Source organism: Rhinolophus hipposideros (genome assembly GCF_964194185.1).
Source record: "Rhinolophus hipposideros genome assembly, chromosome: X".
NCBI lineage: Eukaryota > Metazoa > Chordata > Mammalia > Chiroptera > Rhinolophidae > Rhinolophus > Rhinolophus hipposideros.
Window position 1 is genome coordinate 30,765,133 of NC_138046.1, and position 16,048 is coordinate 30,781,180.

The 16,048-nt window shown below is 38.0% G+C and overlaps 1 pseudogene across 1 annotated transcript; it reads right to left on the minus strand.

Moving 5' to 3' along the window:
- Positions 1-14,513: 14,513 nt before the first annotated feature.
- LOC308494990 (protein FAM53C-like) lies at positions 14,514-15,573 on the minus strand (annotated as a pseudogene). Its single transcript has one exon. The product of its transcript is annotated as a protein FAM53C-like (transcript).
- Between the last annotated feature and the right edge of the window lie 475 nt (positions 15,574-16,048).

Sequence of the window (16,048 nt, forward strand, 5' to 3'; positions counted from 1 at the left end):
ACCTCCACACTGCCTTCCATAGTGGCTGCATCAGTCTGCTTTCCCACCAACTGTATGAGGATTCCTTTTTCTCCACAGCCTCTCTAACAGTTGTTATTATTTGTCTTGTTCATGATAGCCATTCTAACTTGTGTGAGGTGATATCTCATTGTGGTTTTTATTTGCATTTCTCTGATGATTAGTGATGTTGAGCATCATTTCATGTCTATTGGTCATCTGTGTGTCCTCTTTGGAGAAATGTTTATTCAGGTATTCTGCCCATTACTAAATTGGATTGTTTGTCTTTTCTTCAGTCCACTATATCATGCTGTCTCTCCCCATTTTCCTAAACCTTTGCAAACTGTTAAGTCTCTTTCCTACCATTCATTCCTCTTCTAAGTAAAACAGTCAAACCAAAGGAAGAAAAAAATTAGCCTCAGAGGTTGACATTTATTATCCAGTACCATAATTCCCCAAATAATGGAGAGTACTAAGAGATTGCCTCCTTTGTTTTTCCTGCACTGCTTTTACCAACTGTAATTCTTACCATGCAGCTTTTCTCGACTGAAGACATATTACTTGGGAGGAGTAACACAAAACTATTATTACCAATTAACAATCAAAGTATCTCTTCAGATTAGGTAAATGTATTCATTTTCTATTACTACTTAACACATCACCATAAATCTGTTGACTTAATACAGCACAACTTTATTATCTTACAATTCCGGTAAGTCAGAATACAGGATTAATTGACTTAGATCTACTCAAGGTGTCACCAGGTGTAAGTCAGTGTTCACAAGGGGCTGCAAGTTCAACTGAAACTTGAGATCCTCTACTAAGCTTACATGGCTATTGGCAGAATTCAGTTCTTGGAATGTAGAACAAAATCCCCATTTTCCTGCATGCTGTCAGCTGGGGGTCATCTCATCTCTTTGAGGTGAACAACCATTCCCTTCCTCATGGAAGGGACAATATGACAGTTTTTTTTTTCCCTTCAAAGCCTATGGGAAAATATCTCACTTGCTTTAAATCTCTAGTTTCAAGAAGAGCAGTCTCTTTTTTGGCTCATCCGACTCAGTCAGGCCCACTCTGAATAATTTTCCCTTTGATTAACTCAAAAGTCAACAGATATGGGACATTGACTATAACAACAAAATCCTTTCAACTTGGTTATATAATATGGTCTAACCACAAGGGTAAAATCCATCATATTTCCAGTTCTTCCCAACTCAGAGGGAAAGGTATTATACATGGTATATATACCAGGGGCAGAAACCTTGGGTGTCTTCTCAGAATTTCTCAGAATTCTACTAACCACTATAAATATTTACCCAGCAATCAGGAGATGACAAGCAGAGGGTGACTAAAGGGAAAAGATTAATAGCATTCATATGTTTAGGGAAGGTGGCCCTGAGAAGAAACATTACCTGCTGACGCTTATAACCAATACCAACCAGGCTTTAAAAAACTTTGGCTCTTTTGTGTATCTTCTCTAAGTTCTTAGCCTAATTGCATTAAATGAATACTTACTAAAAAAATGTTTATAAGTACCTACTATGTACTTTCACAAATTTATTTTATTTAACACCTGCAAAGTCTTGGAAGTAAACATGTTTTTATCATTTTAAGAGATTATGCTCAAAGTAATATATAACCACCTAAAGAGAGTAAAGTTAGACTTGAATGCATGTCTTATGCTTGTAATTCCCCTACATTTCTAATAAACCAAGTTTCCTCAACTTATTTGCTCTGCCTAAAGGGATTCACTAGCACAGTTAGTGTACTACCAGCATATGATGTGATTCTTGTCCTCATAGAATATAACAGGCAATTGGCCATATAGCTATCTCAGAAAAAAAAAAAAACATATATACTAGTGCAAAATAGTTTAAGAATAGGTAGAAAGTGAGGGAGTGGATTATGTAATAAAAATGGTGGCATGAGGTGAGCCTCTTGAAATCTCCCCTAAAATTTACAACAAATTGAATAGCTATAATTCTACAAAGGACTCCCTACACAATAGACAGACAAGACTAAGAGGCATGCAACTGAAATTAACTAAAGATGGGCAAATTGGGTGAGTGTGGGAGGAGGGAAGCAGTAAGTATGGAGATGCAGGCCCTGCGGGCACAGGATGCAGACAGGAGCTCCGGGTTCCGAGCTTGCTGCATTCTGGAACTACCCATGGGAGAGGGAAGAACTCTGACTGCTAGTGCTCTGCTTATGGCCCACAGTTACACCTGAGGGATCAGCATATAACATGGCTGAACCCAATGCTCACAGCAGAGACCTCGGAGCAAAGACTGAGGGAAGAAGGGTGAAAAGAGTGGTTTAAGGCCTCACTGCTGAGAAGAGAAAGGAAGTTTAGGCAATGAGCCCCCCCTTCCACCTCCACACCATCCCAGAGCTCGTCCCACACCAACTGTCCCAGTGCTAGAAGCAGAATGGTAACAATGTCTGATCAAATTAATAGAATGATTGTAGTGTTGAGAACTGTAGCATGTAGCTACTGACTTGCAGCCCAACTAGTTCCAATGAAGGGGAGGGAGACACTGGTGCAGGATTGGCTGTGGAAGTGGTCGCTGCCATTGCTCTGGGCCACCTCTCACAACCCACCCCACCCCTGTCCCCACCTATCTGTGTTGATCCCTGCAGAGGTAAACAGAGCTGCTGAAACACACAGGCTCTGAATCTGGTGCAGGAAGAGCTTTGGAAATTCAGAAGTTCTCCATATCCACCCAAGGAAGCAGTGCCCTGTGACCCAGGCCAAATGTTCACAGAGGAGAAGCCCTGCTTCCAGGGCATCCCCTCACTGTGTGAGAAGACAGAAAAGAGCAGAGAAAACATAACACTAAAGTGTGTGAGAGAATAAAAGGCTGCAGTTGGAGAGAAAATAAAACATTCTACCAACACCTACAGAAAAACAAAAGAAAGACCTCTTTCTATGTACCTGTTGCAGAACCCACTCCTATAGATGCCTGGAAAGAGAAATAATAAATCATTGATTGCTATGGATAACCAAAGTAAAAATGTCTCCAGAAAATGGACTTAAAAACATGGAAATATGTGACTTAAATGACAGAGAATTCAAGATTGTAGTTATAAATAAATAAAAATAAATAAATAAATAAACAAATAAATAAGTAAATAAACTCAAGATGCAAGAAAATTCAGAGAAGCATTTTAATGAATTCAGAAGCACAATCATAGAAACAGAAGAAACATTTTATCAAAGACATTGAAATTTTTTTAAAAAGAACCAAATAGAATTTCTGGAGATTAAGAACTCAACAAAAGAAATGAAGAATGAAACACACAGCTCAGGTAGTAGAGTTGACCACATGGAGGAAAAAAACAGTGACATCAAAGATAGATACAAACCTGGAAATGACACAGATAGAAGAAGAGAGAGACTTCAGAGTTAAAAGAAATGAAATAATTCTACAAGAACTTTCTGATTCCGTCAGAAAGTGGAATATAAGAATAATGGGTACATCAGAAGAAGAAGAAGAAACGGAGAAGTAAACAGAGAATATATTCAAACAAATAGTCAAAGAGAACTTCTCAAACTTGTGGAAAGAACTGAATCCTCAAACCAAGAAGCTAAGAGAACACCTAATTACCTCACCGCATCAGACCTTCTTCAAGGCATATTGTATTGTAGCTGTCAAAATTAATGACAAAATTAATAATAAAGAATCCTCAAGGCAGCTAGGGAAAAGAAGATGGTAACCTACAAAGGAAAACCCATTAAATTATCATCAGATTTTTCAGAAGAAACTCTACAAGTCAGGAGGGAGTGAACCAAATATTGAAACTATTGAAAGAGAGAAATTATGAGCCAACAATAATATATCCAGCAAATATATCCTTTAGATATAAAGGAGTAATAAAGACCTTTCCAGACATACAGAAGCTGGGGGAATTTTCTAACACACGACCTACATTACAAGAAATACTTAAAGAGGCTATTCGACCAACATAAATAGGCATAATTTGTGACAACAAAAACATTGAATGGTGGAAAATAAAGACCTGAATTGGAATACAAAAATGGAGAGGGCAAGCATACTGAAGAATATGGATACTCTAAATATGAAACTTTATTTTACATAAACTTCATGGTAACCACATACACACAAAATTCAGAACTGAAATTTATACCATAATAAAAAAAGAAACAGAGCAAAAAAACATAGAATACCACCACACTGAAATAACAGACAGCAACAGAAATGCAAAGAAACAATGGAGACACAGTCACCAGAAAATAATGGACAGCAACAAAGCACAAAGAAACAATGGAGACACAGTCTTACCAGATAAGGAAACATAGAATGATAGGAAATCTTCATATATCAATAATCACCCTAAATGTAAATGGACTGAACTCACCATTAAAAAGACACAGAGTAGCAGATTGGATCAAAAAACTAAACCCAACCATATGCTACATCCAAGAGATACATCTCAGGTACCAGGACAAGCATAGACTCAAAGTGAAAGGGTGGAAATTGACACTCCAAGCAAATGGTATCCAGAGAAAAGTAGTTGTAGCCATACTGATATCAGATGAAACAGACTTCAGGGTGGAAAAGGTAACAAGAGACAAAGAAGGACATTGTATAATGATGAAGAGGGCTATACAATAAGAAAACATAACAGTCATCAGTACTCATGCCCAACATGAGGGAACAACAAAATATAAAAGGAAACTACTCACAGAATTAAAAGGAGAAATTGACCAAAACAAAATTATAATAGGGGACCTAAAAACATCATTTACAGCTATCGATAGATCATCCAAAAAAATAATAAAAAGAAATATCAGCCCTAAAAGACACATTAGATGAAATGGACATAATTGACGTTTACAGAGCACTTCATCCTAGAACATCGGACTATACATTATTTTCTACTGTACATGGAACATTCCCAAGGATAGACCATACATAGGGACACAAAACGAGCCTCAGGAAATTTAAAAGATTGAAATCATACCACATGGCTTTGAAATTGGATATCAACTTCAAGAGGAAAACAGAAAAAAAAAAACAAGAAAAAAAAAAACTACAAATATGGGGAGATTAAACAACATACTTTTAAAGAACTACTGGTTCAAAGAAGAAATAAGAAAAGTGATAAAAAGATACATAGAAACAAATAAGAATGAAAATACATCCTACCAAAATTTTTTGGATGCAGTGAAAGCAGTTTTAAGAGGAAAATTTATATCGTTACAGGCCTATCTCAAGAAACAAAAACAATCCCAAATAAATAACCTCAAGTTACACCTTAAAGAAGTAGATAAAGAAGAACAAGTGAAACCCAAAGTCAGTAGAAGAAAGATATAATAAAAATCAGAGCTGAACTAAATGATATAGAGAACAAAAAAACAGTAGAAAAAATAAATGCAACAAAGAGCTGGTTCTTTGAAAAGATTAATAAAATTGACAAAATCTTGGCTAGACACATTAAAATAAAAAGACAAAAGGCAGAAATAAACAGAATCAGAAATGAAAGCGGGGAAGTTATCACGGATGCCACAGAAATACCAAGGATTATCCAAGAATATTATGAAGAACTGTATGCTACCAAATTCAATAACCTAGAAGAAATGTGCAAGTTCTTAGAAACATACAGTCTTCCTAGGCTGAATAATGAAGAATTGGAAAATCTAAATAGACCGATCACCAGTAAGGAAATTGAATCCGTCATCTGAAACCTTCCCAAAAAGAAAAGTCCAGGACCAGATTGCTCCACCAGTGAATTCTACCCAACATTTAAAGAGAATCTAATTCCTGTCCTACTCAAAATCTTCCAAAAAATTGAAGAAGAAGCAACACTCCCTAACTTATTTTAGGAAGCCAGCATTACCCTGATACCAAAATCTGGTAAGGATAATACAAAAAAACAAAATTACATACCAATATCTCTAATGAATACAGATGCAAAATATTTAAACAAAATTCTAGCATATCAAATGCAACTATGCATTAAAAAGATTATGCATCACGACCAAATGGGGTTCACTGCAGGAGCAGGAGGCTCATTCAACATACACAAATACATCAATGTCATACACCACATAAACAAAGTAAAAAAACAAAAACCATATGATTATTTCAAAAGATGCAGAAAAAGCATTTGAGAAAATAACCACTTATGATTAAAACACTTGATAAAATAGGTATATAAGGAAAATACCTTAACACTATAAAACCCATATATGAAAAACACTTAGCTAATATCATAATTAATGGTAAAACATTGAAGCCCTTTGCTCTGCATTCAGGAACACGATAGGGCTGTCCCCTATCACTTCTGCTATTTAACATAGTATTGGAAGTCCTAGCCAGAGCATTAGGGAAGAGAAAAAAAAAAAAAAGGTATCCAAATTGGGAATGAAGAAGTTAAACTGTCACTCTTTGCAGATGACATAATGCAATATATAGAAAACCCTAAAGAATACACCAAAAAGCTATTAGAAACAATAAACAAATACAGTAAAGTTGCCAGCTACAAAATCAATGTACAAAAGTCCATTGCATTCCTATGTACTAACAATGAAATGCCAGAAAAGAAATTTAAAAAGGATACAATTTATTTTCAATTGCAACAAAAATAATAAAATACATGTTAATGAACTTAACCAAGGATATGAAAGACTTACATACTGAAAAATATAAGACATTTTTTAAAGAAATTGAAGAAGACACAAAGAAATGGAAAGACATTCTGTGCTCATGGATTGAAAGAATCAACATAGCTAAAATGGCCATATTACGCAAAGCAATATAGAGATTTAGTGCCACCCCCATCAAAATTCCAGTGGCATTTTTTAAAGAAGAACAAAAAAATCATCAGATTTGTATTGAACCACAAAAGACTTGAAAAAGCCAAAGCAATCCTAAGGAAAAAGAACAGTTTTTGAGGTATCACACTCCCTGACTTCAGCTTGGGCTACCGGGCATCAATCATCAAAACAGTGTTTTATTGGCAGAAAAACAGACACAAAGACCAATGGAATAGAATGGAGAACTCAGAAATAAACCCAAATAAATATGGACCAATAATTTTTGAGAAAGAAACTGGAAGCATACAGTGGAGAAAATTCATCCTCTTTAATAAATGCTCCTGGGAGGTTTGGAAAGCCCCATGCTAAAGAATGAAACTATACTGGTATCTGTTAACATGTACCAAAATTAATTCAAAATTGATTAAAGACCTAAACGTAAGACCTGAAACAATGAAATGCACAGAAGAAAACATAGGTTCTAACATTATGGAGCTTTGGTTCAAAGAGCATTTTATGAATTTGACTCCAAAGGCAAGGGAAGTAAAAGCTAAAATAAATTAATGGGCCTATATCTAACTAAAAAGCTTCTATCCAGCAAAGAAACAACCAACCAAATAAAGAGGCTACCAACAAAACAGGAGAAGGTTTTTGCAAACAACACCATCTATAAGGGGCTAATATCCAACACATATTAGGAACACATACAAGTCAACAACAACAAAAAAACAACAACAAAAATCCAATTAAAAATTGGGCAGAGGACCTGAAGAGACATTTCTCGAAAGAGGACCTACAATTGGCCAATAGACATATGAAAAGATGTTCAACATCACTTATCAACAGAGAAATGCAATTCAAAACCACAATGATATATCACCTCACCCCAGTCAGAATGGCTATCACCAACAATACAAATAGTAACAAGTGTTGGAGAGGCTGTGGAGAAAAAGGAACCTTCATACACTGTTGGTGGGAATGAAATTCGGTGCAGCTATTATGGGAGGCATTGTGGAGCTCCTCAAAATATTAAGAATAGAATTACCGTATGATGCAACAATCCCTCCCGTGGGTATCTATCCAAAAAATCTGAAAACATTTATCCATAAAAATATATGTACTCTGATGTTCGTTGCAGCTTGATTTACAGTGGCCAAGACATGGAAACAATCAAAGTGTCCTTCAATAATGAATGGATAAAGAAGATGTGGTATATATACACCAAGGAATACTATTCATCCATAAGAAAAGATGAAATAGTGCCATTTGCCAAAACACGAATGGATCTTGAGATTATAATGCTAAGCGAAATAAGTCAGACTGAAAAATTAGAGAACCATATAATTTCACTGATATGTGGTATATAAAACTGAAAACAATGAAAGAACAAGACAAATAAATGAAGAAACAAACAAAAACTCACAGACATAGACAATAGTTTAGTGGTTACCAGAGGATAAAAGGGTGTATCGATAAGTATTATCGATTGCTGTGCACAGACTTAATTTCAAGGCCCGATACGCAAGACACACCACCACAAGCCGCGATGAAGAGGTTAAAGAGTTTTATTACAAAGTGAAAGTAAGTAAGACAAGACAGAGATTAGGGGAATATATTATCTAACTACTAACAAGCAAGGAGGCAATTCATCATACCACCAGGGCCCAGTCAATTAGAGTCGCAGAAGCAGCAACGGCCTTTTCATCAGCAAGGGCGAAACATCCTGCACAGAAACAGGACCGGTCATTTATCAGCACCGGCAAAACATCATACGTAGAAACTGTACCGGCCCTTCATCAGCGTGGGCAAAATCCCAGTCAAGTAAAGTCATCAGCACGGGTGAAATATCTTTCAGCAGCCGAGGCGGCCCGGGTAACAATTGTGCCTGCCTCGGTTTTCTGGAGTTTTGAGGACTTCACTAACAACAGTAGCAAGGAGCCAATAAGCATTCCTATTAGCAACACAAGGAACTGGTCTCGGATCTGGCTAGGAGCCGGGGTCAGTCCTTGGTATGAGATTAGATGTAGAGGAGCTCGGCCCATCTGCGCTAGGAGAAGGCCAGGCTTCACATTCTGTAAATATTGTCTTGGTCCTTGGGAGGGTAGCCAATCCTTCCAAGGCCAAGCACGTATCCCAACCACTGTGAGAGTTTACATCCCCAAATGTTCCCAGGCAGACCTTCATATATTCTATTCCTTACAGGGGCGAGGGTGGTGATAGGTGAGGGTAAATGGGATCAAATATATGGTGATGGAAAGAGAACTGATGGTGAACACATAATGTGAGATGTAGATGATTTATTACAGAATCGTACACCTGAAATCCATGTAACTTTAGTAACAATTGTTACCCCAACAAACTTTAATTAAAAAAAAGAAGTGCAATAAGTCAGACAGAAAAAGCAGAGAACCATATGATTTCACTGATATGTGGTATATAAACCAAAAACAACAAAAGAACAAGACAAGCAAATGAGAAAGAAAAACTCATAGACACAGACAATAATTTAGTGGTTACCAGAGGGTAAGGGGATGGGTGGTGGGTGACGAGGGAAAGGGGGATCAAATATATGGTGATGGAAGGAGAACTGACTCTGGATGGTGAACACACAATGGGATTTATAGATGATGTAATACAGAATTGTACACCTGAAATCTATGTAAATTTACTAACAATTGTCACCCCAATAAATTTAATTAAAAAAAGAAGTGCAAAGTGAATACCAGGTAAGTCACAGACATGTACGTAGTTCTGTAGGATACAAAGCAAACCTTTGTTATAGCTTTCATTATTCTCTTCTTACCTTTCTGCTTCCCCACTACATCATGAGCTAATTGAAGATAGAGAGTGGATTAAATTCTGCTTTGTATTCACAAAAGTTAGCACAGAACTTGGTACATAATAACATAGTAGGTTTTCTATTAGCATTTGTTAAAATTAATTATCTTTTTTACAGAGTAATTTGTATTTGCTGTAATTATATTAATTGTTATTGAGCATGTCCTTTTATACCAAGGAATTTTTAAGGAGTTTTAGTTGGTATTTAGAAAGAAGATTTAAAATCTAGAATGAAGTTGTATTCAGAAGAAAAAAATAAGAACAGGAAATACATACATACATATATATACATATATACATGTATATATATATATATATGTGTGTGTATATATATATATATATATATATATATTCTGACAATTAAGTTTGCAAACTCGTTGTACAGATGTTGTTAACTTTTTTTATATTGGAGGAATAATTCATTATGAATTGTACCAACTGTACAAACAGTTAACCAAGTTTACTATTTTGGAAGTGCTGAAAAGGCTGCATGCAAAAGTTAGATGACTTGAACTTTTCCCCAACAATTCATGGCTCGTGCATCATGACAATGTTTGTGTGGGAGTTTTTAGCTAGTAAACAAATAACTGTATTGGAATACCCTCCCTACTCACTTTATCTGGTCCCCAATGACTTTTTTCTTTACCCAAAGGTAAAGGAAATATTGACGGGATGACATTTTGATGACATTCAGGACATCAAGGGTAATACGATGACAGCTCTAATGGCCATTCCAGAAAAAGAGTACCAAAATTGCTTTGAAGGGTGGACTAGGAACAGGCATTGGTGCATAGCTTTCCAAGGGAAGTACTTCAAAGGTGACCATAGTGATATTCAACAATGAGGTATGTAATGCTTTTTCTAGGATGAGTTTGTGAACTTAATTATCTGAGCTCGTATATCTGTTTAATTTTCATTCTGCCTTACCTTAGATATTAATGAACCGAAGATAACTAAAATGAGGTCTCTGTCCTTATAGTCTTGTGGGAGAGAGAGCAACAAATAGAAATTATGGTAAAACGTGAGCAGTATGCCTAGAGTGTCCGCTGTGGTAGCTTGAGAAAGAAGTGCTAGCTCTGTTTGGAAGAGTGTGAACAAATGTGTTTCTGTCAGCCCTGTGTCAGGAGTTAACAGAAAATGACATTGTCACTAACTACATTAGCATGGGTTGAGGTTTATTTGAGAACAATGAAAGTATATTCCCTTACGTTTCAGTTTCTAAAACAATGGAACCAAAATTAGAAATTAAATGCTGAATACACATAAGAAAATATTCATTCAATTAGATGAAAGTTTCTTCAAATGGTTCAGTTTTATTACTGCTGTGGAGAACAGAGTAATGTAAAAATGGTGAATTTCTCATATATCAAGTGTACATGTATAATTTAGTACATAGTATTATGTATATAAATAAATAATTTTATATACCAAAGGATATTAAAGATTTTATAGTAATCTGAGCACTCATTACTTAAATATTTCCATGTTAAATGACAAAATTGTAAAACTGCAACCCCTGCTAATTGCAATTTTTCAAAGTGTTTTATATGGGAATATCTTTAGTAAAGAAGGTTATGTAAATTCTGTGATAAAAGTAAAATCAGGTATTTTGCTAACTGTGAATATGAGTATGACAGAAGAAGGATGACACATAAATAAGTGCACATAATTTTACTGATCCTTATGAGGCATCTCTATTCTATTCTGTAAATATTTTTACTTTGTAATTAATTATTTTGTGAAGTTATTTTCTTCTAAAAGCCAAAAGTAGATATTTCTTTTTCCCCCTTTCGACATTCATCATTTTCATCTTATCAAATAATTATTTCCAGAATAGTCAGAGACAAAGCAGCATACTTTGTACACACTAAGTGTGGCTGTTATTGCTGTAATATAAACAATAAATGTGTCTTTCCATATCGTTTACAGAAAGAAATATTTAAAAATTACCTTTGGATGTAATGAATTTGGTTTGACTCAATAAAGCCCTGAGTAAAATGTATACTGTTCCTTCTTTGAAGCTTTAATGAGTTGTTTAAATAAATTCACTCAGAAAGGTTGTATTATTTGGAATTATAACAAAACTCAAGAAGAGTTTTTACTCCCCACTTAACCTAACATCTACCATGCTACCTGAGAATTCTCAAAAAAAATATTTGGTGTAGTGAATAAAAGAATGAATAAATGCCTTCTTGGCTGACTAATCCATAGTGGGCTTTGCGTTTGTTTTAAAAGCCAGGGGTATTTTGGACATACCTCAAGGTATGGTATTTTAACCACATCTCAAGGTTAGAAGTTAAGTTAATGGAGGCTAAATACTTATTCTAACACAGCATACTAGGCCATTATACTGACCATTTCCATTTCTATTATTTATTTCCTATGTTCTTCATTTCTCAAAATGTTTCTGACATTTAAGAGCACTAGGAGCATAGAATATCAGATCTATGCTAGCTTATATCCCACAGACCAAGGAACAAATGAGAGGGTTACACCAACTCTAAAATATGTCAATTGTAATTATAAATTTGGGATAAAAAAATGACCACCAGGCAAGTGTGTCGACCCAATAGACAAACTATTGAGATGTGGAAGAGAAATTTATTTATTACCTGTCCCTTATATGCACCCCTCCTCCCACATACACACAATTTAGACAGGAATCTATGCTAACACTTTTGGTCTTTGGGTATCAATACCAACTTATACCTCGATCCCAACAGTTCTTTTTTTTTAAATTTATTTATTGGGGTGACAATTGTTAATGAAATTACATAATTTCAGGTGTACAATTCCGTATTACATCATCAATAAATCCCATTGTGTGTTCGCCACCCAGAGTCAGTTCTCCTTCCATCACCATATATTTGATCCCCCTTACCCTCATCTCCCTCCCCCCACCCCCCTTACCCTCTGGTAACCACTAAACTATTGTCTGTGTCTATGAGTTCTTGTTTCTCATTTGTTTGTCTTGTTTTTGGTTTATATACCACATATCAGTGAAATCATAGGGTTCTCTGCTTTTTCCCAACATTTCTTTAAATGTTAAATAGGACTCTTTCCCCCATGTACAATTACAATAGCAAGTGGTCACAGGTCCATTCAGAGAAGGACTGGGGAATCAATACCACATACTTGTTCTGTGTCAGAGTTCTTCCTCATGGATATCCAGTATTCCCTTCAGTCAATAGGTCTTGGCCTGAGAATTGGCTCACTCTTCAAAACTAGGATCATAACTTATATTGAAGCAGCTGGATTCAGCCTCATAATATCCATACTTGATTTTTTGGTGTGTGTTTAGATTGGTCCACACACTCTTTGACTGCCCATCTATATTGCCCCTGGGAATACTGTGTTTTATTAGTCATCTGTGTAGCTCACTGCAGGTCAGGTCCTATAAGCTACCATTTAAACTCTGCCTCTTATTACAATATCATATCCACCTTACTTCTGATGGTTCCTTACCACTACTTAGCATCTATTAATTTTGGATTCTATCATATTCATTGATATCAAGGTTAGTTCTATAAACAGTATCTCCTATTCTCCGTGCTGGACTTCAGGGACAGCCAAAAATAAGCTTCATTTTTTTAAAATTAAAATTTATTGGGGTGACATGGTTAGTAAAATTACATAGGTTTCAAGTGTACAGTTCTGTAATACATCATGTATATATCACATTGTGTGTTCACCATCCAGAATCAGTTCTCTTTCCATCACCATATATTTGACCCCCTTTATCCTCATCTACCACTCCCCTTCCCCCTTACCCTCTGGTAACCATTAAACTATTGTCTATGTCTATGAATTTTGTTTTTTTTAATTTATTTTTTATTAGTTTCAGGAGTACAAAACAATGTAATTAGACATTTAAATGTAGTTAGACATTTAAACTCCTCATAAAGTGATAAACTACCTCCCCAAGCTACTACCCTCTGACATTTTATATAGCAGTTACAATACCATCGACTATCTTTCCTATGTTGTACTCCACATCCCATGACTATAAATAACTATATATTTAGCTATAGTTGACATTCAATATTACTCTACTTTAGTTTCAGATGTATAGTGCATTGGTCAGACATCTACACAGTCTATGATGTATTCCCCCTGATATTTCCAGTGCCCATCTGGCAACTTACATCTTCCTTATAACATTGTTGATTATATTTCCCATACTGTATTAACTACCAATTTGTATTTCTTAATGCCTTCACCTTTTTCACCCTACCCCCAACCCCATTCCCATGTATCACCCTGATAGACCTAGTAACTATCTGGCACCATACCTAGTTATTACAATATTATTGACTATATTCCTTATGCTATACTCTACATCCCCATGACTACTGTATAACAAACAATTTGTACTTTTTTTTTTTAATTTTATGCTGTCAGGGCCTAGTCAGAGCCTCGTACATAGTAGGCATTCAATAAATGTTTGCTGACTGGTTGGACAAGTGACTCTGAATAAGTGCATAAATTCTCAAAGAGGTTTGTGACCCAGTGGTCTAGGAGGAAGAATATGAAAACGTAGGCAATTGCATATAATTGCATTCACAGTGGCAAGACAAAACACATTTGCTGAACACATGAATGTTGCAGCAGCCCCTTTTCAGCTCTCACAGACCCTCTTAAAGCACTGAAGGGCCAATGGCAAAACAAGACTTGAGCACAAGGAGGAGTGGGGCACTGATGATGGCACTTTTGTGGCTTACGCATTCTCAGAGAGGAGAGAAGGTGCCTCCACCAGGACACTCTGGGATCCCTGTTGGAAGGTTTAACATTGGTTTCACCCCAGTTTCTGTGGAACTCTCAGGACTGAGCAGTTTCATAGGACACGGGACTGTCAGTGCTAAAACCGGGGCAGTTCTGGGCAAACTGGGATGGTGGATCACCCTAGCAAAAGCTCAGACAGAAAGGAGCTCCAGGGGAGGCCCTGCCAGGGGGGCATGGAACCAGGGCAGCTCAAGTGACAAGACGGAACAGAGTCCCTGTGCTCCCATCCAGGCTTCCTCAGTCCTGCTGGTTCCACCTGATTCATCTTGTCAAAGTCCAAGGAAGGCCTCAGCCGCCAGGGATCCTCACCGTGGCGCCGCTTGACTCCAGCTTTGCGGGCATCCAGATCGGAAGGCTGTGAGTGGCTTCAGGGAAGGTTACGCAGGCCTCGAGGTCGCCAGGGCAGTTCTGGGGAGGATGCGGGGGAGCTACGGGCAGAGGGCAAGAAGCGGCTTTCCTGTGGGCCCAGGCTGGGCGACAGGGAAAAGCGGCGCTGGGGTGGGCAAGGTGACAGGGACTCGGCATCACTCTCCCAGGAGCCACTTTGGGGGGAGGCAGCGCAGGGTTGAGGGGATTTTTGGGCCAGGGCTAGGCTAAAGAAAGGAGGGCTGTAGGGTCTGTGGGCTGGGGCACATTGAAAAGAGGCACTGGGATCTTGGAGGAACCTGAGGCTGGAGACCCTCTTCAGGGGGCTCTGGTGAGGCACCTGTGGCCCACCCCTTCCACCATGGCCCCGGTGCTTGATGGGGGTCCACCGCATGGAGGGGGCAGGCCGCCACACCGGCTGCCAGCGAGACAGGTCCACGGGCACTGAGAGTGAGCGGCAGTGCCTCTTGGATGGAGGGGAGGGGAGCACAGGAAGTTTCTCTGGGTCTGGGGACTCAGGGCTTAGGACTTGGGAGAGGGGCTGTTCCGGTGGGGAACTTCCCCACTGGGTGGTCTGAGGTGCAGGCTCAAACCTGAGGGGTGGTAGCTGAGGTTCAGGCTGTCCTGGACCGCGGCACAGGAACAGCCGGACAGGCCCCTCCAGGAAGCACCTTAGGCACACGCTGGAAACGGTTCCCACAGTTGGAGATGTCTGCATGATCAGGCAAAGGCAGACTGATGCTGAAGCGTGTGCATTTCAGCTCATGCAGAGTCTGCTTCTGTAGCTGCTCAGTGATCAGGGTTATCATGATTCTCCCCAGGATTTGACTTGCACACTTTGAAGCAAATGATGCATGTCTTCCTTGTCGTTCTTCCAGACCTCACTCGTGAGCCGTCTTCTGCCACTGCAGCACTATTCTAGCGCCACTGGGACTTCCCTCTCCAGTCATGCCTGCTCAGTCGCGGGTCCTTCAGCTCCCAAGACGGCGGCTGGAGCAGCTCTGAGCCTCCAATTTGTACTTCTTAATCTCTCCCCCTTTCACCCATCTTCAACCCCCCTCCCACCTTAAAGAATTCCCTCTAAGATTCCTTGTAATACTTGTTTGGCGGTGATGAACTCCTTCAGCTTTTTCTTGTCTGGGAAGCTCCTTATCTGGCCTTCAATTCTAAATGACAGCTTTGCTGGGTAGAGCAATCTTCGTTGTATGTGATTGCTTTTCATGACTTGGAATATTTCCTGCTATTCCCTTCTTGTCTGTTGAGAAACCAGCTGACAGTCTTATG